This window comes from Crinia signifera, chromosome 3 (assembly GCF_055691185.1).
Source record: "Crinia signifera chromosome 3, ASM5569118v1, whole genome shotgun sequence".
Classification (NCBI taxonomy): domain Eukaryota; kingdom Metazoa; phylum Chordata; class Amphibia; order Anura; family Myobatrachidae; genus Crinia; species Crinia signifera.
In genome coordinates, this window is record NC_139219.1 from 333,841,756 (window position 1) to 333,865,559 (window position 23,804).

The 23,804-nt window shown below is 39.0% G+C and overlaps 21 non-coding genes across 21 annotated transcripts; all 21 read left to right on the top strand.

The window, feature by feature from the left end:
* The first annotated feature begins 2,866 nt into the window (after nt 1-2,866).
* TRNAG-UCC (transfer RNA glycine (anticodon UCC)) lies at nt 2,867-2,938 on the top strand. The gene has a single exon. It is a non-coding gene; the product is annotated as a tRNA-Gly (tRNA).
* Nucleotides 2,939-3,213: 275 nt separating this feature from the next.
* On the top strand, nt 3,214-3,285 carry TRNAG-UCC (transfer RNA glycine (anticodon UCC)). The gene has a single exon. It is a non-coding gene; the product is annotated as a tRNA-Gly (tRNA).
* Nucleotides 3,286-4,577: 1,292 nt separating this feature from the next.
* Nucleotides 4,578-4,649, top strand: TRNAG-UCC (transfer RNA glycine (anticodon UCC)). The gene has a single exon. It is a non-coding gene; the product is annotated as a tRNA-Gly (tRNA).
* A 914-nt stretch (nt 4,650-5,563) lies between these two features.
* Nucleotides 5,564-5,635, top strand: TRNAG-UCC (transfer RNA glycine (anticodon UCC)). Its single transcript has one exon. It is a non-coding gene; the product is annotated as a tRNA-Gly (tRNA).
* A 267-nt stretch (nt 5,636-5,902) lies between these two features.
* On the top strand, nt 5,903-5,974 carry TRNAG-UCC (transfer RNA glycine (anticodon UCC)). The gene has a single exon. It is a non-coding gene; the product is annotated as a tRNA-Gly (tRNA).
* A 6,199-nt stretch (nt 5,975-12,173) lies between these two features.
* Nucleotides 12,174-12,245, top strand: TRNAG-UCC (transfer RNA glycine (anticodon UCC)). The gene has a single exon. It is a non-coding gene; the product is annotated as a tRNA-Gly (tRNA).
* A 943-nt stretch (nt 12,246-13,188) lies between these two features.
* Nucleotides 13,189-13,260, top strand: TRNAG-UCC (transfer RNA glycine (anticodon UCC)). Its single transcript has one exon. It is a non-coding gene; the product is annotated as a tRNA-Gly (tRNA).
* Nucleotides 13,261-13,527: 267 nt separating this feature from the next.
* Nucleotides 13,528-13,599, top strand: TRNAG-UCC (transfer RNA glycine (anticodon UCC)). Its single transcript has one exon. It is a non-coding gene; the product is annotated as a tRNA-Gly (tRNA).
* A 914-nt stretch (nt 13,600-14,513) lies between these two features.
* TRNAG-UCC (transfer RNA glycine (anticodon UCC)) lies at nt 14,514-14,585 on the top strand. Its single transcript has one exon. It is a non-coding gene; the product is annotated as a tRNA-Gly (tRNA).
* A 95-nt stretch (nt 14,586-14,680) lies between these two features.
* On the top strand, nt 14,681-14,752 carry TRNAG-UCC (transfer RNA glycine (anticodon UCC)). The gene has a single exon. It is a non-coding gene; the product is annotated as a tRNA-Gly (tRNA).
* Nucleotides 14,753-15,019: 267 nt separating this feature from the next.
* Nucleotides 15,020-15,091, top strand: TRNAG-UCC (transfer RNA glycine (anticodon UCC)). The gene has a single exon. It is a non-coding gene; the product is annotated as a tRNA-Gly (tRNA).
* Nucleotides 15,092-16,034: 943 nt separating this feature from the next.
* TRNAG-UCC (transfer RNA glycine (anticodon UCC)) lies at nt 16,035-16,106 on the top strand. The gene has a single exon. It is a non-coding gene; the product is annotated as a tRNA-Gly (tRNA).
* A 267-nt stretch (nt 16,107-16,373) lies between these two features.
* Nucleotides 16,374-16,445, top strand: TRNAG-UCC (transfer RNA glycine (anticodon UCC)). The gene has a single exon. It is a non-coding gene; the product is annotated as a tRNA-Gly (tRNA).
* Nucleotides 16,446-17,359: 914 nt separating this feature from the next.
* On the top strand, nt 17,360-17,431 carry TRNAG-UCC (transfer RNA glycine (anticodon UCC)). Its single transcript has one exon. It is a non-coding gene; the product is annotated as a tRNA-Gly (tRNA).
* A 95-nt stretch (nt 17,432-17,526) lies between these two features.
* TRNAG-UCC (transfer RNA glycine (anticodon UCC)) lies at nt 17,527-17,598 on the top strand. Its single transcript has one exon. It is a non-coding gene; the product is annotated as a tRNA-Gly (tRNA).
* A 267-nt stretch (nt 17,599-17,865) lies between these two features.
* Nucleotides 17,866-17,937, top strand: TRNAG-UCC (transfer RNA glycine (anticodon UCC)). The gene has a single exon. It is a non-coding gene; the product is annotated as a tRNA-Gly (tRNA).
* A 267-nt stretch (nt 17,938-18,204) lies between these two features.
* On the top strand, nt 18,205-18,276 carry TRNAG-UCC (transfer RNA glycine (anticodon UCC)). The gene has a single exon. It is a non-coding gene; the product is annotated as a tRNA-Gly (tRNA).
* Nucleotides 18,277-18,543: 267 nt separating this feature from the next.
* TRNAG-UCC (transfer RNA glycine (anticodon UCC)) lies at nt 18,544-18,615 on the top strand. The gene has a single exon. It is a non-coding gene; the product is annotated as a tRNA-Gly (tRNA).
* Nucleotides 18,616-20,526: 1,911 nt separating this feature from the next.
* On the top strand, nt 20,527-20,598 carry TRNAG-UCC (transfer RNA glycine (anticodon UCC)). The gene has a single exon. It is a non-coding gene; the product is annotated as a tRNA-Gly (tRNA).
* A 915-nt stretch (nt 20,599-21,513) lies between these two features.
* TRNAG-UCC (transfer RNA glycine (anticodon UCC)) lies at nt 21,514-21,585 on the top strand. The gene has a single exon. It is a non-coding gene; the product is annotated as a tRNA-Gly (tRNA).
* Nucleotides 21,586-22,510: 925 nt separating this feature from the next.
* TRNAG-UCC (transfer RNA glycine (anticodon UCC)) lies at nt 22,511-22,582 on the top strand. The gene has a single exon. It is a non-coding gene; the product is annotated as a tRNA-Gly (tRNA).
* Nucleotides 22,583-23,804: the final 1,222 nt, after the last annotated feature.

A 23,804-nucleotide genomic window follows, 5' to 3' on the forward strand; every position in this document is an offset into this window, starting at 1 on the left:
GAGCATGTTCTCGGATCAAAAGTTCATGAACAATGTTCAAAGCTTTGTAAAATTCATGATATCTTCCTATAAAAAATACTTTTGATTCCATCCCTGTCTGAGGTACTCCCTAAATATTGTTTCAATCATTTCAGTCAAGCCATGGTGTAACATGGCATCTCGTGCATATTTTTAGTACATGTGACCTGACTTACGTACTTGGGAAATATTTGCTTTAGCAGACTCAGTCAAGCAATGGTGTTATAGTGGTGAGCATAGCTGCCTTCAAAGCAGTTGACCCGGGTTTGATTCCCGGCCAACGCAGTTTTTTCATACTTCCAAATTTTATTGAGCATGTTCTCGGATCAAAAGTTCATTAACAATGTTCAAAGCTTTGTAAAATGTATGATATCTTCCTATAAAAATTACTTTTGATTCCATCCCTGTCTGAGGTACTCCTTTTATATTGTTTCAATCATTTCAGTCAAGCCATGGTGTAACATGGCATCTCATGCATATTTTTAGAACATGTGAAATGACTTACGTACTTGGGAAATATTTGCTTTAGCAGACTCAGTCAAGCGTTGGTGGTATAGTGGTGAGCATTGCTGCTTCCAAGCAGTTGACCCGGGTTCGATTCCCGGCCAACGCAGTTTTTTCATACTTCCAAATGTTATTGAGCATGTTCTCGGATCAAAAGTTCATGAACAATGTTCAAAGCTTTGTAAAATTCATGATATCTTCCTATAAAAAATACTTTTGATTCCATCCCTGTCTGAGGTACTCCCTAAATATTGTTTCAATCATTTCAGTCAAGCCATGGTGTAACATGGCATCTCGTGCATATTTTTAGAACATGTGACCTGACTTACGTACTTGGGAAATATTTTCTTTAGCAGACTCAGTCAAGCGTTGGTGGTATAGTGGTGAGCATAGCTGCCTTCCAAGCAGTTGACCCGGGTTCGATTCCCGGCCATACTTCCAAATGTTACTACCATACTTCAAGCATGTTCTCGGATCAAAAGTTCATGAACAATGTTCAAAGCTTTGTAAAATGTATGATATCTTCCTATAAAAATTACTTTTGATTCCATCCCTGTCTGAGGTACTCCTTTTATATTGTTTCAATCATTTCAGTCAAGCCATGGTGTAACATGGCATCTCGTGCATATTTTTAGAACATGTGACCTGACTTACGTACTTGGGAAATATTTGCTTTAGCAGACTCAGTCAAGCCTTGGTGGTATAGTGGTGAGCATAGCTGCCTTCCAAGCAGTTGACCCGGGTTCGATTCCCGGCCAACGCAGTTTTTTCATACTTCCAAATGTTATTGAGCATGTTCTCGGATCAAAAGTTCATGAACAATGTTCAAAGCTTTGTAAAATTCATGATATCTTCCTATAAAAAATACTTTTGATTCCATCCCTGTCTGAGGTACTCCCTAAATATTGTTTCAATCATTTCAGTCAAGCCATGGTGTAACATGGCATCTCGTGCATATTTTTAGTACATGTGACCTGACTTACGTACTTGGGAAATATTTGCTTTAGCAGACTCAGTCAAGCAATGGTGTTATAGTGGTGAGCATAGCTGCCTTCAAAGCAGTTGACACGGGTTTGATTCCCGGCCAACGCAGTTTTTTCATACTTCCAAATTTTATTGAGCATGTTCTCGGATCAAAAGTTCATTAACAATGTTCAAAGCTTTGTAAAATGTATGATATCTTCCTATAAAAATTACTTTTGATTCCATCCCTGTCTGAGGTACTCCTTTTATATTGTTTCAATCATTTCAGTCAAGCCATGGTGTAACATGGCATCTCATGCATATTTTTAGAACATGTGAAATGACTTACGTACTTGGGAAATATTTGCTTTAGCAGACTCAGTCAAGCGTTGGTGGTATAGTGGTGAGCATTGCTGCTTCCAAGCAGTTGACCCGGGTTCGATTCCCGGCCAACGCAGTTTTTTCATACTTCCAAATGTTATTGAGCATGTTCTCGGATCAAAAGTTCATGAACAATGTTCAAAGCTTTGTAAAATTCATGATATCTTCCTATAAAAAATACTTTTGATTCCATCCCTGTCTGAGGTACTCCCTAAATATTGTTTCAATCATTTCAGTCAAGCCATGGTGTAACATGGCATCTCGTGCATATTTTTAGAACATGTGACCTGACTTACGTACTTGGGAAATATTTTCTTTAGCAGACTCAGTCAAGCGTTGGTGGTATAGTGGTGAGCATAGCTGCCTTCCAAGCAGTTGACCCGGGTTTGATTCCCGGCCAACGCAGTTTTTTCATACTTCCAAATGTTACTACCATACTTCCAGCATGTTCTCGGATCAAAAGTTCATGAACATTGTTCAAAGCTTTGTAAATTGTATGATATCTTCCTATAAAAATTACTTTTGATTCCATCCCTGTCTGAGGTACTCCTTTTATATTGTTTCAATCATTTCAGTCAAGCCATGGTGTAACATGGCATCTCATGCATATTTTTAGAACATGTGAAATGACTTACGTACTTGGGAAATATTTGCTTTAGCAGACTCCGTCAAGCGTTGGTGGTATAGTGGTGAGCATTGCTGCTTCCAAGCAGTTGACCCGGGTCCGATTCCCGGCCAACGCAGTTTTTTCATACTTCCAAATGTTATTGAGCATGTTCTCGGATCAAAAGTTCATGAACAATGTTCAAAGCTTTGTAAAATTCATGATATCTTCCTATAAAAAATACTTTTGATTCCATCCCTGTCTGAGGTACTCCCTAAATATTGTTTCAATCATTTCAGTCAAGCCATGGTGTAACATGGCATCTCGTGCATATTTTTAGAACATGTGACCTGACTTACGTACTTGGGAAATATTTTCTTTAGCAGACTCAGTCAAGCGTTGGTGGTATAGTGGTGAGCATAGCTGCCTTCCAAGCAGTTGACCCGGGTTCGATTCCCGGCCAACGCAGTTTTTTCATACTTCCAAATGTTACTACCATACTTCCAGCATGTTCTCGGATCAAAAGTTCATGAACAATGTTCAAAGCTTTGTAAAATGTATGATATCTTCCTATAAAAATTACTTTTGATTCCTTCCCTGTCTGAGGTACTCCTTTTATATTGTTTCAATCATTTCAGTCAAGCCATGGTGTAACATGGCATCATGGCATCTCGTGCATATTTTTAGAACATGTGACCTGACTTACGTACTTGGGAAATATTTGCTTTAGCAGACTCAGTCAAGCGTTGGTGGTATAGTGGTGAGCATAGCTGCCTTCCAAGCAGTTGACCCGGGTTCGATTCCCGGCCAACGCAGTTTTTTCATACTTCCAAATGTTACTACCATACTTCAAGCATGTTCTCGGATCAAAAGTTCATGAACAATGTTCAAAGCTTTGTAAAATGTATGATATCTTCCTATAAAAATTACTTTTGATTCCATCCCTGTCTGAGGTACTCCTTTTATATTGTTTCAATCATTTCAGTCAAGCCATGGTGTAACATGGCATCTCGTGCATATTTTTAGAAAATGTAACCTGACTTACGTACTTGGGAAATATTTGCTTTAGCAGACTCAGTCAAGCGTTGGTGGTATAGTGGTGAGCATAGCTGCCTTCCAAACAGTTGACCCGGGGTCGAATCCCGGCCAACGCAGTTTTTTCATACTTCCAAATGTTACTACCATACTTCCAGCATGTTCTCGGATCAAAAGTTCATGAACAATGTTCAAAGCTTTGTAAAATGTATGATATCTTCCTATAAAAATTACTTTTGATTCCTTCCCTGTCTGATGTACTCCTTTTATATTGTTTCAATCATTTCAGTCAAGCCATGGTGTAACATGGCATCATGGCATCTCGTGCATATTTTTAGAACATGTGACCTGACTTACGTACTTGGGAAATATTTGCTTTAGCAGACTCAGTCAAGCGTTGATGGTATAGTGGTGAGCATAGCTGCCTTCCAAGCAGTTGACCCGCGTTCGATTCCCGGCCAACGCAGTTTTTTCATACTTCCAAATGTTACTACCATACTTCCAGCATGTTCTCGGATCAAAAGTTCATGAACAATGTTCAAAGCTTTGTAAAATGTATGATATCTTCCTATAAAAATTACTTTTGATTCCATCCCTGTCTGAGGTACTCCTTTTATATTGTTTCAATCATTTCAGTCAAGCCATGGTGTAACATGGCATCTCTTGCATATTTTTAGAACATGTAACCTGACTTACGTACTTGGGAAATATTTGCTTTAGCAGACTCAGTCAAGCGTTGGTGGTTTAGTGGTGAGCATAGCTGCCTTCCAAGCAGTTGACCCGGGTTCGATTCCCGGCCAACGCAGTTTTTTCATACTTCCAAATGTTACTACCATACTTCCAGCATGTTCTCGGATCAAAAGTTCATGAACATTGTTCAAAGCTTTGTAAAATGTATGATATCTTCCTATAAAAATTACTTTTGATTCCATCCCTGTCTGAGGTACTCCTTTTATATTGTTTCAATCATTTCAGTCAAGCCATGGTGTAACATGGCATCTCGTGCATATTTTTAGAACATGTAACCTGACTTAAGTACTTGGGAAATATTTGCTTTAGCAGACTCAGTCAAGCGTTGGTGGTATAGTGGTGAGCATAGCTGCCTTCCAAGCAGTTGACCCGGGTTCGATTCCCGGCCAACGCAGTTTTTTCATACTTCCAAATGTTATTGAGCATGTTCTCGGATCAAAAGTTCATGAACAATGTTCAAAGCTTTGTAAAATTCATGATATCTTCCTATAAAAAATACTTTTGATTCCATCCCTGTCTGAGGTACTCCCTAAATATTGTTTCAATCATTTCAGTCAAGCCATGGTGTAACATGGCATCTCGTGCATATTTTTAGTACATGTGACCTGACTTACGTACTTGGGAAATATTTGCTTTAGCAGACTCAGTCAAGCAATGGTGTTATAGTGGTGAGCATAGCTGCCTTCAAAGCAGTTGACCCGGGTTCGATTCCCGGCCAATGCAGTTTTTTCATACTTCCAAATTTTATTGAGCATGTTCTCGGATCAAAAGTTCATTAACAATGTTCAAAGCTTTGTAAAATGTATGATATCTTCCTATAAAAATTACTTTTGATTCCATCCCTGTCTGAGGTACTCCTTTTATATTGTTTCAATCATTTCAGTCAAGCCATGGTGTAACATGGCATCTCATGCATATTTTTAGAACATGTGAAATGACTTACGTACTTGGGAAATATTTGCTTTAGCAGACTCAGTCAAGCGTTGGTGGTATAGTGGTGAGCATTGCTGCTTCCAAGCAGTTGACCAGGGTTCGATTCCCGGCAAACGCAGTTTTTTCATACTTCCAAATGTTATTGAGCATGTTCTAGGATCAAAAGTTCATGAACAATGTTCAAAGCTTTGTAAAATTCATGATATCTTCCTATAAAAAATACTTTTGATTCCATCCCTGTCAGAGGTACTCCCTAAATATTGTTTCAATCATTTCAGTCAAGCCATGGTGTAACATGGCATCTCGTGCATATTTTTAGAACATGTGACCTGACTTACGTACTTGGGAAATATTTTCTTTAGCAGACTCAGTCAAGCGTTGGTGGTATAGTGGTAAGCATAGCTGCCTTCCAAGCAGTTGACCCGGGTTCGATTCCCGGCCAACGCAGTTTTTTCATACTTCCAAATGTTACTACCATACTTCCAGCATGTTCTCGGATCAAAAGTTCATGAACATTGTTCAAAGCTTTGTAAAATGTATGATATCTTCCTATAAAAATTACTTTTGATTCCATCCCTGTCTGAGGTACTCCTTTTATATTGTTTCAATCATTTCAGTCAAGCCATGGTGTAACATGGCATCTCGTGCATATTTTTAGAACATGTAACCTGACTTACGTACTTGGGAAATATTTGCTTTAGCAGACTCAGTCAAGCGTTGGTGGTATAGTGGTGAGCATAGCTGCCTTCCAAGCAGTTGACCCGGGTTCGATTCCCGGCCAACGCAGTTTTTTCATACTTCCAAATGTTATTGAGCATGTTCTCGGATCAAAAGTTCATGAACAATGTTCAAAGCTTTGTAAAATTCATGATATCTTCCTATAAAAAATACTTTTGATTCCATCCCTGTCTGAGGTACTCCCTAAATATTGTTTCAATCATTTCAGTCAAGCCATGGTGTAACATGGCATCTCGTGCATATTTTTAGTACATGTGACCTGACTTACGTACTTGGGAAATATTTGCTTTAGCAGACTCAGTCAAGCAATGGTGTTATAGTGGTGAGCATAGCTGCCTTCAAAGCAGTTGACCCGGGTTCGATTCCCGGCCAACGCAGTTTTATCATACTTCCAAATTTTATTGAGCATGTTCTCGGATCAAAAGTTCATTAACAATGTTCAAAGCTTTGTAAAATGTATGATATCTTCCTATAAAAATTACTTTTGATTCCATCCCTGTCTGAGGTACTCCTTTTATATTGTTTCAATCATTTCAGTCAAGCCATGGTGTAACATGGCATCTCATGCATATTTTTAGAACATGTGAAATGACTTACGTACTTGGGAAATATTTGCTTTAGCAGACTCCGTCAAGCGTTGGTGGTATAGTGGTGAGCATTGCTGCTTCCAAGCAGTTGACCCGGGTTCGATTCCCGGCCAACGCAGTTTTTTCATACTTCCAAATGTTATTGAGCATGTTCTCGGATCAAAAGTTCATGAACAATGTTCAAAGCTTTGTAAAATTCATGATATCTTCCTATAAAAAATACTTTTGATTCCATCCCTGTCTGAGGTACTCCCTAAATATTGTTTCAATCATTTCAGTCAAGCCATGGTGTAACATGGCATCTCGTGCATATTTTTAGTACATGTGACCTGACTTACGTACTTGGGAAATATTTGCTTTAGCAGACTCAGTCAAGCAATGGTGTTATAGTGGTGAGCATAGCTGCCTTCAAAGCAGTTGACCCGGGTTCGATTCCCGGCCAACGCAGTTTTTTCATACTTCCAAATTTTATTGAGCATGTTCTCGGATCAAAAGTTCATTAACAATGTTCAAAGCTTTGTAAAATGTATGATATCTTCCTATAAAAATTACTTTTGATTCCATCCCTGTCTGAGGTACTCCTTTTATATTGTTTCAATCATTTCAGTCAAGCCATGGTGTAACATGGCATCTCATGCATATTTTTAGAACATGTGAAATGACTTACGTACTTGGGAAATATTTGCTTTAGCAGACTCCGTCAAGCGTTGGTGGTATAGTGGTGAGCATTGCTGCTTCCAAGCAGTTGACCCGGGTTCGATTCCCGGCCAACGCAGTTTTTTCATACTTCCAAATGTTATTGAGCATGTTCTCGGATCAAAAGTTCATGAACAATGTTCAAAGCTTTGTAAAATTCATGATATCTTCCTATAAAAAATACTTTTGATTCCATCCCTGTCTGAGGTACTCCCTAAATATTGTTTCAATCATTTCAGTCAAGCCATGGTGTAACATGGCATCTCGTGCATATTTTTAGTACATGTGACCTGACTTACGTACTTGGGAAATATTTGCTTTAGCAGACTCAGTCAAGCAATGGTGTTATAGTGGTGAGCATAGCTGCCTTCAAAGCAGTTGACCCGGGTTCGATTCCCGGCCAACGCAGTTTTTTCATACTTCCAAATTTTATTGAGCATGTTCTCGGATCAAAAGTTCATTAACAATGTTCAAAGCTTTGTAAAATGTATGATATCTTCCTATAAAAATTACTTTTGATTCCATCCCTGTCTGAGGTACTCCTTTTATATTGTTTCAATCATTTCAGTCAAGCCATGGTGTAACATGGCATCTCATGCATATTTTTAGAACATGTGAAATCACTTACGTACTTGGGAAATATTTGCTTTAGCAGACTCCGTCAAGCGTTGGTGGTATAGTGGTGAGCATTGCTGCTTCCAAGCAGTTGACCCGGGTTCGATTCCCGGCCAACGCAGTTTTTTCATACTTCCAAATGTTATTGAGCATGTTCTCGGATCAAAAGTTCATGAACAATGTTCAAAGCTTTGTAAAATTCATGATATCTTCCTATAAAAAATACTTTTGATTCCATCCCTGTCTGAGGTACTCCCTAAATATTGTTTCAATCATTTCAGTCAAGCCATGGTGTAACATGGCATCTCGTGCATATTTTTAGTACATGTGACCTGACTTACGTACTTGGGAAATATTTGCTTTAGCAGACTCAGTCAAGCAATGGTGTTATAGTGGTGAGCATAGCTGCCTTCAAAGCAGTTGACCCGGGTTCGATTCCCGGCCAACGCAGTTTTATCATACTTCCAAATTTTATTGAGCATGTTCTCGGATCAAAAGTTCATTAACAATGTTCAAAGCTTTGTAAAATGTATGATATCTTCCTATAAAAATTACTTTTGATTCCATCCCTGTCTGAGGTACTCCTTTTATATTGTTTCAATCATTTCAGTCAAGCCATGGTGTAACATGGCATCTCATGCATATTTTTAGAACATGTGAAATGACTTACGTACTTGGGAAATATTTGCTTTAGCAGACTCCGTCAAGCGTTGGTGGTATAGTGGTGAGCATTGCTGCTTCCAAGCAGTTGACCCGGGTTCGATTCCCGGCCAACGCAGTTTTTTCATACTTCCAAATGTTATTGAGCATGTTCTCGGATCAAAAGTTCATGAACAATGTTCAAAGCTTTGTAAAATTCATGATATCTTCCTATAAAAAATACTTTTGATTCCATCCCTGTCTGAGGTACTCCCTAAATATTGTTTCAATCATTTCAGTCAAGCCATGGTGTAACATGGCATCTCGTGCATATTTTTAGTACATGTGACCTGACTTACGTACTTGGGAAATATTTGCTTTAGCAGACTCAGTCAAGCAATGGTGTTATAGTGGTGAGCATAGCTGCCTTCAAAGCAGTTGACCCGGGTTCGATTCCCGGCCAACGCAGTTTTTTCATACTTCCAAATTTTATTGAGCATGTTCTCGGATCAAAAGTTCATTAACAATGTTCAAAGCTTTGTAAAATGTATGATATCTTCCTATAAAAATTACTTTTGATTCCATCCCTGTCTGAGGTACTCCTTTTATATTGTTTCAATCATTTCAGTCAAGCCATGGTGTAACATGGCATCTCATGCATATTTTTAGAACATGTGAAATGACTTACGTACTTGGGAAATATTTGCTTTAGCAGACTCCGTCAAGCGTTGGTGGTATAGTGGTGAGCATTGCTGCTTCCAAGCAGTTGACCCGGGTTCGATTCCCGGCCAACGCAGTTTTTTCATACTTCCAAATGTTATTGAGCATGTTCTCGGATCAAAAGTTCATGAACAATGTTCAAAGCTTTGTAAAATTCATGATATCTTCCTATAAAAAATACTTTTGATTCCATCCCTGTCTGAGGTACTCCCTAAATATTGTTTCAATCATTTCAGTCAAGCCATGGTGTAACATGGCATCTCGTGCATATTTTTAGTACATGTGACCTGACTTACGTACTTGGGAAATATTTGCTTTAGCAGACTCAGTCAAGCAATGGTGTTATAGTGGTGAGCATAGCTGCCTTCAAAGCAGTTGACCCGGGTTCGATTCCCGGCCAACGCAGTTTTTTCATACTTCCAAATTTTATTGAGCATGTTCTCGGATCAAAAGTTCATTAACAATGTTCAAAGCTTTGTAAAATGTATGATATCTTCCTATAAAAATTACTTTTGATTCCATCCCTGTCTGAGGTACTCCTTTTATATTGTTTCAATCATTTCAGTCAAGCCATGGTGTAACATGGCATCTCATGCATATTTTTAGAACATGTGAAATCACTTACGTACTTGGGAAATATTTGCTTTAGCAGACTCCGTCAAGCGTTGGTGGTATAGTGGTGAGCATTGCTGCTTCCAAGCAGTTGACCCGGGTTCGATTCCCGGCCAACGCAGTTTTTTCATACTTCCAAATGTTATTGAGCATGTTCTCGGATCAAAAGTTCATGAACAATGTTCAAAGCTTTGTAAAATTCATGATATCTTCCTATAAAAAATACTTTTGATTCCATCCCTGTCTGAGGTACTCCCTAAATATTGTTTCAATCATTTCAGTCAAGCCATGGTGTAACATGGCATCTCGTGCATATTTTTAGTACATGTGACCTGACTTACGTACTTGGGAAATATTTGCTTTAGCAGACTCAGTCAAGCAATGGTGTTATAGTGGTGAGCATAGCTGCCTTCAAAGCAGTTGACCCGGGTTCGATTCCCGGCCAACGCAGTTTTTTCATACTTCCAAATTTTATTGAGCATGTTCTCGGATCAAAAGTTCATTAACAATGTTCAAAGCTTTGTAAAATGTATGATATCTTCCTATAAAAATTACTTTTGATTCCATCCCTGTCTGAGGTACTCCTTTTATATTGTTTCAATCATTTCAGTCAAGCCATGGTGTAACATGGCATCTCATGCATATTTTTAGAACATGTGAAATGACTTACGTACTTGGGAAATATTTGCTTTAGCAGACTCCGTCAAGCGTTGGTGGTATAGTGGTGAGCATTGCTGCTTCCAAGCAGTTGACCCGGGTTCGATTCCCGGCCAACGCAGTTTTTTCATACTTCCAAATGTTATTGAGCATGTTCTCGGATCAAAAGTTCATGAACAATGTTCAAAGCTTTGTAAAATTCATGATATCTTCCTATAAAAAATACTTTTGATTCCATCCCTGTCTGAGGTACTCCCTAAATATTGTTTCAATCATTTCAGTCAAGCCATGGTGTAACATGGCATCTCGTGCATATTTTTAGTACATGTGACCTGACTTACGTACTTGGGAAATATTTGCTTTAGCAGACTCAGTCAAGCAATGGTGTTATAGTGGTGAGCATAGCTGCCTTCAAAGCAGTTGACCCGGGTTCGATTCCCGGCCAACGCAGTTTTTTCATACTTCCAAATTTTATTGAGCATGTTCTCGGATCAAAAGTTCATTAACAATGTTCAAAGCTTTGTAAAATGTATGATATCTTCCTATAAAAATTACTTTTGATTCCATCCCTGTCTGAGGTACTCCTTTTATATTGTTTCAATCATTTAAGTCAAGCCATGGTGTAACATGGCATCTCATGCATATTTTTAGAACATGTGAAATGACTTACGTACTTGGGAAATATTTGCTTTAGCAGACTCCGTCAAGCGTTGGTGGTATAGTGGTGAGCATTGCTGCTTCCAAGCAGTTGACCCGGGTTCGATTCCCGGCCAACGCAGTTTTTTCATACTTCCAAATGTTATTGAGCATGTTCTCGGATCAAAAGTTCATGAACAATGTTCAAAGCTTTGTAAAATTCATGATATCTTCCTATAAAAAATACTTTTGATTCCATCCCTGTCTGAGGTACTCCCTAAATATTGTTTCAATCATTTCAGTCAAGCCATGGTGTAACATGGCATCTCGTGCATATTTTTAGAACATGTGACCTGACTTACGTACTTGGGAAATATTTTCTTTAGCAGACTCAGTCAAGCGTCGGTGGTATAGTGGTGAGCATAGCTGCCTTCCAAGCAGTTGACCCGGGTTCGATTCCCGGCCAACGCAGTTTTTTCATACTTCCAAATGTTACTACCATACTTCCAGCATGTTCTCGGATCAAAAGTTCATGAACAATGTTCAAAGCTTTGTAAAATGTATGATATCTTCCTATAAAAATTACTTTTGATTCCTTCCCTGTCTGAGGTACTCCTTTTATATTGTTTCAATCATTTCAGTCAAGCCATGGTGTAACATGGCATCATGGCATCTCGTGCATATTTTTAGAACATGTGACCTGACTTACGTACTTGGGAAATATTTGCTTTAGCAGACTCAGTCAAGCGTTGGTGGTATAGTGGTGAGCATAGCTGCCTTCCAAGCAATTGACCCGGGTTCGATTCCCGGCCAACGCAGTTTTTTCATACTTCCAAATGTTACTACCATACTTCAAGCATGTTCTCGGATCAAAAGTTCATGAACAATGTTCAAAGCTTTGTAAAATGTATGATATCTTCCTATAAAAATTACTTTTGATTCCATCCCTGTCTGAGGTACTCCTTTTATATTGTTTCAATCATTTCAGTCAAGCCATGGTGTAACATGGCATCTCGTGCATATTTTTAGAACATGTAACCTGACTTACGTACTTGGGAAATATTTGCTTTAGCAGACTCAGTCAAGCGTTGGTGGTATAGTGGTGAGCATAGCTGCCTTCCAAGCAGTTGACCCGGGTTCGATTCCCGGCCAACGCAGTTTTTTCATACTTCCAAATGTTATTGCGCATGTTCTCGGATCAAAAGTTCATGAACAATGTTCAAAGCTTTGTAAAATTCATGATATCTTCCTATAAAAACTACTTTTGATTCCATCCCTGTCTGAGGTACTCCTTTTATATTGTTTCAATCATTTCAGTCAAGCCATGGTGTAACATGGCATCTCGTGCATATTTTTAGAACATGTGACCTGACTTACGTACTTGGGAAATATTTGCTTTAGCAGACTCAGTCAAGCGTTGGTGGTATAGTGGTGAGCATAGCTGCCTTCCAAACAGTTGACCCGGGGTCGAATCCCGGCCAACGCAGTTTTTTCATACTTCCAAATGTTACTACCATACTTCCAGCATGTTCTCGGATCAAAAGTTCATGAACAATGTTCAAAGCTTTGTAAAATGTATGATATCTTCCTATAAAAATTACTTTTGATTCCTTCCCTGTCTGAGGTACTCCTTTTATATTGTTTCAATCATTTCAGTCAAGCCATGGTGTAACATGGCATCATGGCATCTCGTGCATATTTTTAGAACATGTGACCTGACTTACGTACTTGGGAAATATTTGCTTTAGCAGACTCAGTCAAGCGTTGATGGTAAAGTGGTGAGCATAGCTGCCTTCCAAGCAGTTGACCCGCGTTCGATTCCCGGCCAACGCAGTTTTTTCATACTTCCAAATGTTACTACCATACTTCCAGCATGTTCTCGGATCAAAAGTTCATGAACAATGTTCAAAGCTTTGTAAAATGTATGATATCTTCCTATAAAAATTACTTTTGATTCCATCCCTGTCTGAGGTACTCCTTTTATATTGTTTCAATCATTTCAGTCAAGCCATGGTGTAACATGGCATCTCTTGCATATTTTTAGAACATGTAACCTGACTTACGTACTTGGGAAATATTTGCTTTAGCAGACTCAGTCAAGCGTTGGTGGTATAGTGGTGAGCATAGCTGCCTTCCAAGCAGTTGACCCGGGTTCGATTCCCGGCCAACGCAGTTTTTTCATACTTCCAAATGTTACTACCATACTTCCAGCATGTTCTCGGATCAAAAGTTCATGAACATTGTTCAAAGCTTTGTAAAATGTATGATATCTTCCTATAAAAATTACTTTTGATTCCATCCCTGTCTGAGGTACTCCTTTTATATTGTTTCAATCATTTCAGTCAAGCCATGGTGTAACATGGCATCTCGTGCATATTTTTAGAACATGTAACCTGACTTACGTACTTGGGAAATATTTGCTTTAGCAGACTCAGTCAAGCGTTGGTGGTATAGTGGTGAGCATAGCTGCCTTCCAAGCAGTTGACCCGGGTTCGATTCCCGGCCAACGCAGTTTTTTCATACTTCCAAATGTTATTGAGCATGTTCTCGGATCAAAAGTTCATGAACAATGTTCAAAGCTTTGTAAAATTCATGATATCTTCCTATAAAAAATACTTTTGATTCCATCCCTGTCTGAGGTACTCCCTAAATATTGTTTCAATCATTTCAGTCAAGCCATGGTGTAACATGGCATCTCGTGCATATTTTTAGTACATGTGACCTGACTTACGTACTTGGGAAATATTTGCTTTAGCAGACTCAGTCAAGCAATGGTGTTATAGTGGTGAGCATAGCTGCCTTCAAAGCAGTTGACCCGGGTTCGATTCCCGGCCAACGCAGTTTTTTCATACTTCCAAATTTTATTGAGCATGTTCTCGGATCAAAAGTTCATTAACAATGTTCAAAGCTTTGTAAAATGTATGATATCTTCCTATAAAAATTACTTTTGATTCCATCCCTGTCTGAGGTACTCCTTTTATATTGTTTCAATCATTTCAGTCAAGCCATGGTGTAACATGGCATCTCATGCATATTTTTAGAACATGTGAAATGACTTACGTACTTGGGAAATATTTGCTTTAGCAGACTCAGTAAAGCGTTGGTGGTATAGTGGTGAGCATTGCTGCTTCCAAGCAGTTGACCCGGGTTCGATTCCCGGCCAACGCAGTTTTTTCATACTTCCAAATGTTATTGAGCATGTTCTAGGATCAAAAGTTCATGAACAATGTTCAAAGCTTTGTAAAATTCATGATATCTTCCTATAAAAAATACTTTTGATTCCATCCCTGTCTGAGGTACTCCCTAAATATTGTTTCAATCATTTCAGTCAAGCCATGGTGTAACATGGCATCTCGTGCATATTTTTAGAACATGTGACCTGACTTACGTACTTGGGAAATATTTTCTTTAGCAGACTCAGTCAAGCGTTGGTGGTATAGTGGTGAGCATAGCTGCCTTCCAAGCAGTTGACCCGGGTTCGATTCCCGGCCAACGCAGTTTTTTGGTGTAACATGGCATCTCGTGCATATTTTTAGAACATGTGACCTGACTTACGTACTTGGGAAATATTTTCTTTAGCAGACTCAGTCAAGCGTTGGTGGTATAGTGGTGAGCATAGCTGCCTTCCAAGCAGTTGACCCGGGTTCGATTCCCGGCCAACGCAGTTTTTTCATACTTCCAAATGTTACTACCATACTTCAAGCATGTTCTCGGATCAAAAGTTCATGAACAATGTTCAAAGCTTTGTAAAATGTATGATATCTTCCTATAAAAATTACTTTTGATTCCATCCCTGTCTGAGGTACTCCTTTTATATTGTTTCAATCATTTCAGTCAAGCCATGGTGTAACATGGCATCTCGTGCATATTTTTAGAACATGTAACCTGACTTACGTACTTGGGAAATATTTGCTTTAGCAGACTCAGTCAAGCGTTGGTGGTATAGTGGTGAGCATAGCTGCCTTCCAAGCAGTTGACCCGGGTTCGATTCCCGGCCAACGCAGTTTTTTCATACTTCCAAATGTTATTGCGCATGTTCTCGGATCAAAAGTTCATGAACAATGTTCAAAGCTTTGTAAAATTCATGATATCTTCCTATAAAAACTACTTTTGATTCCATCCCTGTCTGAGGTACTCCTTTTATATTGTTTCAATCATTTCAGTCAAGCCATGGTGTAACATGGCATCTCGTGCATATTTTTAGAACATGTGACCTGACTTACGTACTTGGGAAATATTTGCTTTAGCAGACTCAGTCAAGCGTTGGTGGTATAGTGGTGAGCATAGCTGCCTTCCAAACAGTTGACCCGGGGTCGAATCCCGGCCAACGCAGTTTTTTCATACTTCCAAATGTTACTACCATACTTCCAGCATGTTCTCGGATCAAAAGTTCATGAACAATGTTCAAAGCTTTGTAAAATGTATGATATCTTCCTATAAAAATTACTTTTGATTCCTTCCCTGTCTGAGGTACTCCTTTTATATTGTTTCAATCATTTCAGTCAAGCCATGGTGTAACATGGCATCATGGCATCTCGTGCATATTTTTAGAACATGTGACCTGACTTACGTACTTGGGAAATATTTGCTTTAGCAGACTCAGTCAAGCGTTGATGGTAAAGTGGTGAGCATAGCTGCCTTCCAAGCAGTTGACCCGCGTTCGATTCCCGGCCAACGCAGTTTTTTCATACTTCCAAATGTTACTACCATACTTCCAGCATGTTCTCGGATCAAAAGTTCATGAACAATGTTCAAAGCTTTGTAAAATGTATGATATCTTCCTATAAAAATTACTTTTGATTCCATCCCTGTCTGAGGTACTCCTTTTATATTGTTTCAATCATTTCAGTCAAGCCATGGTGTAACATGGCATCTCTTGCATATTTTTAGAACATGTAACCTGACTTACGTACTTGGGAAATATTTGCTTTAGCAGACTCAGTCAAGCGTTGGTGGTATAGTGGTGAGCATAGCTGCCTTCCAAGCAGTTGACCCGGGTTCGATTCCCGGCCAACGCAGTTTTTTCATACTTCCAAATGTTACTACCATACTTCCAGCATGTTCTCGGATCAAAAGTTCATGAACATTGTTCAAAGCTTTGTAAAATGTATGATATCTTCCTATAAAAATTACTTTTGATTCCATCCCTGTCTGAGGTACTCCTTTTATATTGTTTCAATCATTTCAGTCAAGCCATGGTGTAACATGGCATCTCGTGCATATTTTTAGAACATGTAACCTGACTTACGTACTTGGGAAATATTTGCTTTAGCAGACTCAGTCAAGCGTTGGTGGTATAGTGGTGAGCATAGCTGCCTTCCAAGCAGTTGACCCGGGTTCGATTCCCGGCCAACGCAGTTTTTTCATACTTCCAAATGTTATTGAGCATGTTCTCGGATCAAAAGTTCATGAACAATGTTCAAAGCTTTGTAAAATTCATGATATCTTCCTATAAAAAATACTTTTGATTCCATCCCTGTCTGAGGTACTCCCTAAATATTGTTTCAATCATTTCAGTCAAGCCATGGTGTAACATGGCATCTCGTGCATATTTTTAGTACATGTGACCTGACTTACGTACTTGGGAAATATTTGCTTTAGCAGACTCAGTCAAGCAATGGTGTTATAGTGGTGAGCATAGCTGCCTTCAAAGCAGTTGACCCGGGTTCGATTCCCGGCCAACGCAGTTTTTTCATACTTCCAAATTTTATTGAGCATGTTCTCGGATCAAAAGTTCATTAACAATGTTCAAAGCTTTGTAAAATGTATGATATCTTCCTATAAAAATTACTTTTGATTCCATCCCTGTCTGAGGTACTCCTTTTATATTGTTTCAATCATTTCAGTCAAGCCATGGTGTAACATGGCATCTCATGCATATTTTTAGAACATGTGAAATGACTTACGTACTTGGGAAATATTTGCTTTAGCAGACTCAGTAAAGCGTTGGTGGTATAGTGGTGAGCATTGCTGCTTCCAAGCAGTTGACCCGGGTTCGATTCCCGGCCAACGCAGTTTTTTCATACTTCCAAATGTTATTGAGCATGTTCTAGGATCAAAAGTTCATGAACAATGTTCAAAGCTTTGTAAAATTCATGATATCTTCCTATAAAAAATACTTTTGATTCCATCCCTGTCTGAGGTACTCCCTAAATATTGTTTCAATCATTTCAGTCAAGCCATGGTGTAACATGGCATCTCGTGCATATTTTTAGAACATGTGACCTGACTTACGTACTTGGGAAATATTTTCTTTAGCAGACTCAGTCAAGCGTTGGTGGTATAGTGGTGAGCATAGCTGCCTTCCAAGCAGTTGACCCGGGTTCGATTCCCGGCCAACGCAGTTTTTTGGTGTAACATGGCATCTCGTGCATATTTTTAGAACATGTGACCTGACTTACGTACTTGGGAAATATTTTCTTTAGCAGACTCAGTCAAGCGTTGGTGGTATAGTGGTGAGCATAGCTGCCTTCCAAGCAGTTGACCCGGGTTCGATTCCCGGCCAACGCAGTTTTTTCATACTTCCAAATGTTACTACCATACTTCCAGCATGTTCTCGGATCAAAAGTTCATGAACATTGTTCAAAGCTTTGTAAAATGTATGATATCTTCCTATAAAAATTACTTTTGATTCCATCCCTGTCTGAGGTACTCCTTTTATATTGTTTCAATCATTTCAGTCAAGCCATGGTGTAACATGGCATCTCGTGCATATTTTTAGAACATGTAACCTGACTTACGTACTTGGGAAATATTTGCTTTAGCAGACTCAGTCAAGCGTTGGTGGTATAGTGGTGAGCATAGCTGCCTTCCAAGCAGTTGACCCGGGTTCGATTCCCGGCCAACGCAGTTTTTTCATACTTCCAAATGTTACTACCATACTTCCAGCATGTTCTCGGATCAAAAGTTCATGAACATTGTTCAAAGCTTTGTAAAATGTATGATATCTTCCTATAAAAAATACTTTTGATTCCATCCCTGTCTGAGGTACTCCCTAAATATTGTTTCAATCATTTCAGTCAAGCCATGGTGTAACATGGCATCTCGTGCATATTTTTAGAACATGTGACCTGACTTACGTACTTGGGAAATATTTTCTTTAGCAGACTCAGTCAAGCGTTGGTGGTATAGTGGTGAGCATAGCTGCCTTCCAAGCAGTTGACCCGGGTTCGATTCCCGGCCAACGCAGTTTTTTCATACTTCCAAATGTTACTACCATACTTCCAGCATGTTCTCGGATCAAAAGTTCATGAACATTGTTCAAAGCTTTGTAAAATGTATGATATCTTCCTATAAAAATTACTTTTGATTCCATCCCTGTCTGAGGTACTCCTTTTATATTGTTTCAATCATTTCAGTCAAGCCATGGTGTAACATGGCATCTCGTGCATATTTTTAGAACATGTAACCTGACTTACGTACTTGGGAAATATTTGCTTTAGCAGACTCAGTCAAGCGTTGGTGGTATAGTGGTGAGCATAGCTGCCTTCCAAGCAGTTGACCCGGGTTCGATTCCCGGCCAACGCAGTTTTTTCATACTTCCATATGTTATTGAGCATGTTCTCGGATCAAAAGTTCATGAACAATGTTCAAAGCTTTGTAAAATTCATGATATCTTCCTATAAAAAATACTTTTGATTCCATCCCTGTCTGAGGTACTCCCTAAATATTGTTTCAATCATTTCAGTCAAGCCATGGTGTAACATGGCATCTCGTGCATATTTTTAGTACATGTGACCTGACTTACGTACTTGGGAAATATTTGCTTTAGCAGACTCAGTCAAGCAATGGTGTTATAGTGGTGAGCATAGCTGCCTTCAAAGCAGTTGACCCGGGTTCGATTCCCGGCTAACGCAGTTTTTTCATACTTCCAAATTTTATTGAGCATGTTCTCGGATCAAAAGTTCATTAACAATGTTCAAAGCTTTGTAAAATGTATGATATCTTCCTATAAAAATTACTTTTGATTCCATCCCTGTCTGAGGTACTCCTTTTATATTGTTTCAATCATTTCAGTCAAGCCATGGTGTAACATGGCATCTCATGCATATTTTTAGAACATGTGAAATGACTTACGTACTTGGGAAATATTTGCTTTAGCAGACTCCGTCAAGCGTTGGTGGTATAGTGGTGAGCATTGCTGCTTCCAAGCAGTTGACCCGGGTTCAATTCCCGGCCAACGCAGTTTTTTCATACTTCCAAATGTTATTGAGCATGTTCTCGGATCAAAAGTTCATGAACAATGTTCAAAGCTTTGTAAAATTCATGATATCTTCCTATAAAAAATACTTTTGATTCCATCCCTGTCTGAGGTACTCCCTAAATATTGTTTCAATCATTTCAGTCAAGCCATGGTGTAACATGGCATCTCGTGCATATTTTTAGTACATGTGACCTGACTTACGTACTTGGGAAATATTTGCTTTAGCAGACTCAGTCAAGCAATGGTGTTATAGTGGTGAGCATAGCTGCCTTCAAAGCAGTTGACCCGGGTTCGATTCCCGGCCAACGCAGTTTTTTCATACTTCCAAATTTTATTGAGCATGTTCTCGGATCAAAAGTTCATTAACAATGTTCAAAGCTTTGTAAAATGTATGATATCTTCCTATAAAAATTACTTTTGATTCCATCCCTGTCTGAGGTACTCCTTTTATATTGTTTCAATCATTTCAGTCAAGCCATGGTGTAACATGGCATCTCATGCATATTTTTAGAACATGTAACCTGACTTACGTACTTGGGAAATATTTGCTTTAGCAGACTCAGTCAAGCGTTGGTGGTATAGTGGTGAGCATAGCTGCCTTCCAAGCAGTTGACCCGGGTTCGATTCCCGCCCAACGCAGTTTTTTCATACTTCCAAATGTTATTGAGCATGTTCTCGGATCAAAAGTTCATGAACAATGTTCAAAGCTTTGTAAAATTCATGATATCTTCCTATAAAAATTACTTTTGATTCCATCCCTGTCTGAGGTACTCCTTTTATATTGTTTCAATCATTTCAGTCAAGCCATGGTGTAACATGGCATCTCGTGCATATTTTTAGAACATGTAACCTGACTTACGTACTTGGGAAATATTTGCTTTAGCAGACTCAGTCAATCGTTGGTGGTATAGTGGTGAGCATAGCTGCCTTCCAAGCAGTTGACCCGGGTTCGATTCCCGGCCAACGCAGTTTTTTCATACTTCCAAATGTTACTACCATACTTCCAGCATGTTCTCGGATCAAAAGTTTATGAACATTGTTCAAAGCTTTGTAAAATGTATGATATCTTCCTATAAAAATTACTTTTGATTCCATCCCTGTCTGAGGTACTCCTTTTATATTGTTTCAATCATTTCAGTCAAGCCATGGTGTAACATGGCATCTCGTGCATATTTTTAGAACATGTAACCTGACTTACGTACTTGGGAAATATTTGCTTTAGCAGACTCAGTCAAGCGTTGGTGGTATAGTGGTGAGCATAGCTGCCTTCCAAGCAGTTGACCCGGGTTCGATTCCCGGCCAACGCAGTTTTTTCATACTTCCAAATGTTATTGAGCATGTTCTCGGATCAAAAGTTCATGAACAATGTTCAAAGCTTTGTAAAATTCATGATATCTTCCTATAAAAAATACTTTTGATACCATCCCTGTCTGAGGTACTCCCTAAATATTGTTTCAATCATTTCAGTCAAGCCATGGTGTAACATGGCATCTCGTGCATATTTTTAGAACATGTGACCTGACTTACGTACTTGGGAAATATTCGCTTTAGCAGACTCAGTCAAGCAATGGTGTTATAGTGGTGAGCATAGCTGCCTTTAAAGCAGTTGACCTGGGTTTGATTCCCGGCCAACGCAGTTTTTTCATACTTCCAAATGTTATTGAGCATGTTCTCGGATCAAAAGTTCATTAACAATGTTCAAAGCTTTGTAAAATGTATGATATCTTCCTATAAAAATTACTTTTGATTCCATCCCTGTCTGAGGTACTCCTTTTATATTGTTTCAATCATTTCAGTCAAGCCATGGTGTAACATGGCATCTCGTGCATATTTTTAGAACATGTAACCTGACTTACGTACTTGGGAAATATTTGCTTTAGCAGACTCAGTCAAGCGTTGGTGTTATAGTGGTGAGCATAGCTGCCTTCCAAGCAGTTGACCCGGGTTCGATTCCCGGCCAACGCAGTTTTTTCATACTTCCAAATGTTATTGCGCATGTTCTCGGATCAAAAGTTCATGAACAATGTTCAAAGCTTTGTAAAATGTATGATATCTTCCTATAAAAATTACTTTTGATTCCATCCCTGTCTGAGGTACTCCTTTTATATTGTTTCAATCATTTCAGTCAAGCCATGGTGTAACATGGCATCTCGTGCATATTTTTAGAACATGTGACCTGACTTACGTACTTGGGAAATATTTGCTTTAGAAGACTCAGTCAAGCGTTGGTGGTATAGTGGTGAGCATAGCTGCCTTCCAAGCAGTTGACCCGGGTTCGATTCCCGGCCAACGCAGTTTTTTCATACTTCCAAATGTTATTGAGCATGTTCTCGGATCAAAAGTTCATGAACAATGTTCAAAGCTTTGTAAAATTCATGATATCTTCCTATAAAAAATACTTTTGATACCATCCCTGTCTGAGGTACTTCCTAAATATTGTTTCAATCATTTCAGTCAAGCCATGGTGTAACATGGCATCTCGTGCATATTTTTAGAACATGTGACCTGACTTACGTACTTGGGAAATATTTGCTTTAGCAGACTCAGTCAAGCAATGGTGTTATAGTGGTGAGCATAGCTGCCTTCAAAGCAGTTGACCCGGGTTTGATTCCCGGCCAACGCAGTTTTTTCATACTTCCAAATGTTATTGAGCATGTTCTCAGATCAAAAGTTCATTAACAATGTTCAAAGCTTTGTAAAATGTATGATATCTTCCTATAAAAATTACTTTTGATTCCATCCCTGTCTGAGGTACTCCTTTTATATTGTTTCAATCATTTCAGTCAAGCCATGGTGTAACATGGCATCTCGTGCATATTTTTAGAACATGTGACCTGACTTACGTACTTGGGAAATATTTGCTTTAGAAGACTCAGTCAAGCGTTGGTGGTATAGTGGTGAGCATAGCTGCCTTCCAAGCAGTTTACCCGGGTTCGATTCCCGGCCAACGCAGTTTTTTCATACTTCCAAATGTTACTACCATACTTCCAGCATGTTCTCGGATCAAAAGTTCATGAACATTGTTCAAAGCTTTGTAAAATGTATGATATCTTCCTATAAAAATTACTTTTGATTCCATCCCTGTCTGAGGTACTCCTTTTATATTGTTTCAATCATTTCAGTCAAGCCATGGTGTAACATGGCATCTCGTGCATATTTTTAGAACATGTAACCTGACTTACGTACTTGGGAAATATTTGCTTTAGCAGGCTCAGTCAAGCGTTGGTGGTATAGTGGTGAGCATAGCTGCCTTCCAAGCAGTTGACCCGGGTTCGATTCCCGGCCAACGCAGTTCTTTCATACTTCCAAATGTTATTGAGCATGTTCTCGGATCAAAAGTTCATGAACAATGTTCAAAGCTTTGTAAAATTCATGATATCTTCCTATAAAAAATACTTTTGATACCATCCCTGTCTGAGGTACTCCCTAAATATTGTTTCAATCATTTCAGTCAAGCCATGGTGTAACATGGCATCTCGTGCATATTTTTAGAACATGTGACCTGACTTACGTACTTGGGAAATATTTGCTTTAGCAGACTCAGTCAAGCAATGGTGTTATAGTGGTGAGCATAGCTGCCTTCAAAGCAGTTGACCCGGGTTTGATTCCCGGCCAACGCAGTTTTTTCATACTTCCAAATGTTATTGAGCATGTTCTCGGATCAAAAGTTCATTAACAATGTTCAAAGCTTTGTAAAATGTATGATATCTTCCTATAAAAATTACTTTTGATTCCATCCCTGTCTGAGGTACTCCTTTTATATTGTTTCAATCATTTCAGTCAAGCCATGGTGTAACATGGCATCTCGTGCATATTTTTAGAACATGTGACCTGACTTACGTACTTGGGAAATATTTGCTTTAGAAGACTCAGTCAAGCGTTGGTGGTATAGTGGTGAGCATAGCTGCCTTCCAAGCAGTTTACCCGGGTTCGATTCCCGGCCAACGCAGTTTTTTCATACTTCCAATTGTTATTGAGCATGTTCTCGGATCAAAAGTTCATGAACAATGTTCAAAGCTTTGTAAAAATCATGATATCTTCCTATAAAAAATACTTTTGATACCATCCCTGTCTGAGGTACTCCCTAAATATTGTTTCAATCATTTCAGTCAAGCCATGGTGTAACATGGCATCTCGTGCATATTTTTAGAACATGTAACCTGACTTACGTACTTGGGAAATATTTGCTTTAGCAGACTCAGTCAAACGTTGGTGGTATAGTGGTGAGCATAGCTGCCTTCCAAGCAGTTGACCCGGGTTCGATTCCCGGCCAACGCAGTTTTTTCATACTTCCAAATGTTACTACCATACTTCCAGCATGTTCTCGGATCAAAAGTTCATGAACATTGTTCAAAGCTTTGTAAAATGTATGATATCTTCCTATAAAAATTACTTTTGATTCCATCCCTGTCTGAGGTACTCCTTTTATATTGTTTCAATCATTTCAGTCAAGCCATGGTGTAACATGGCATCTCGTGCATATTTTTAGAACATGTAACCTGACTTACGTACT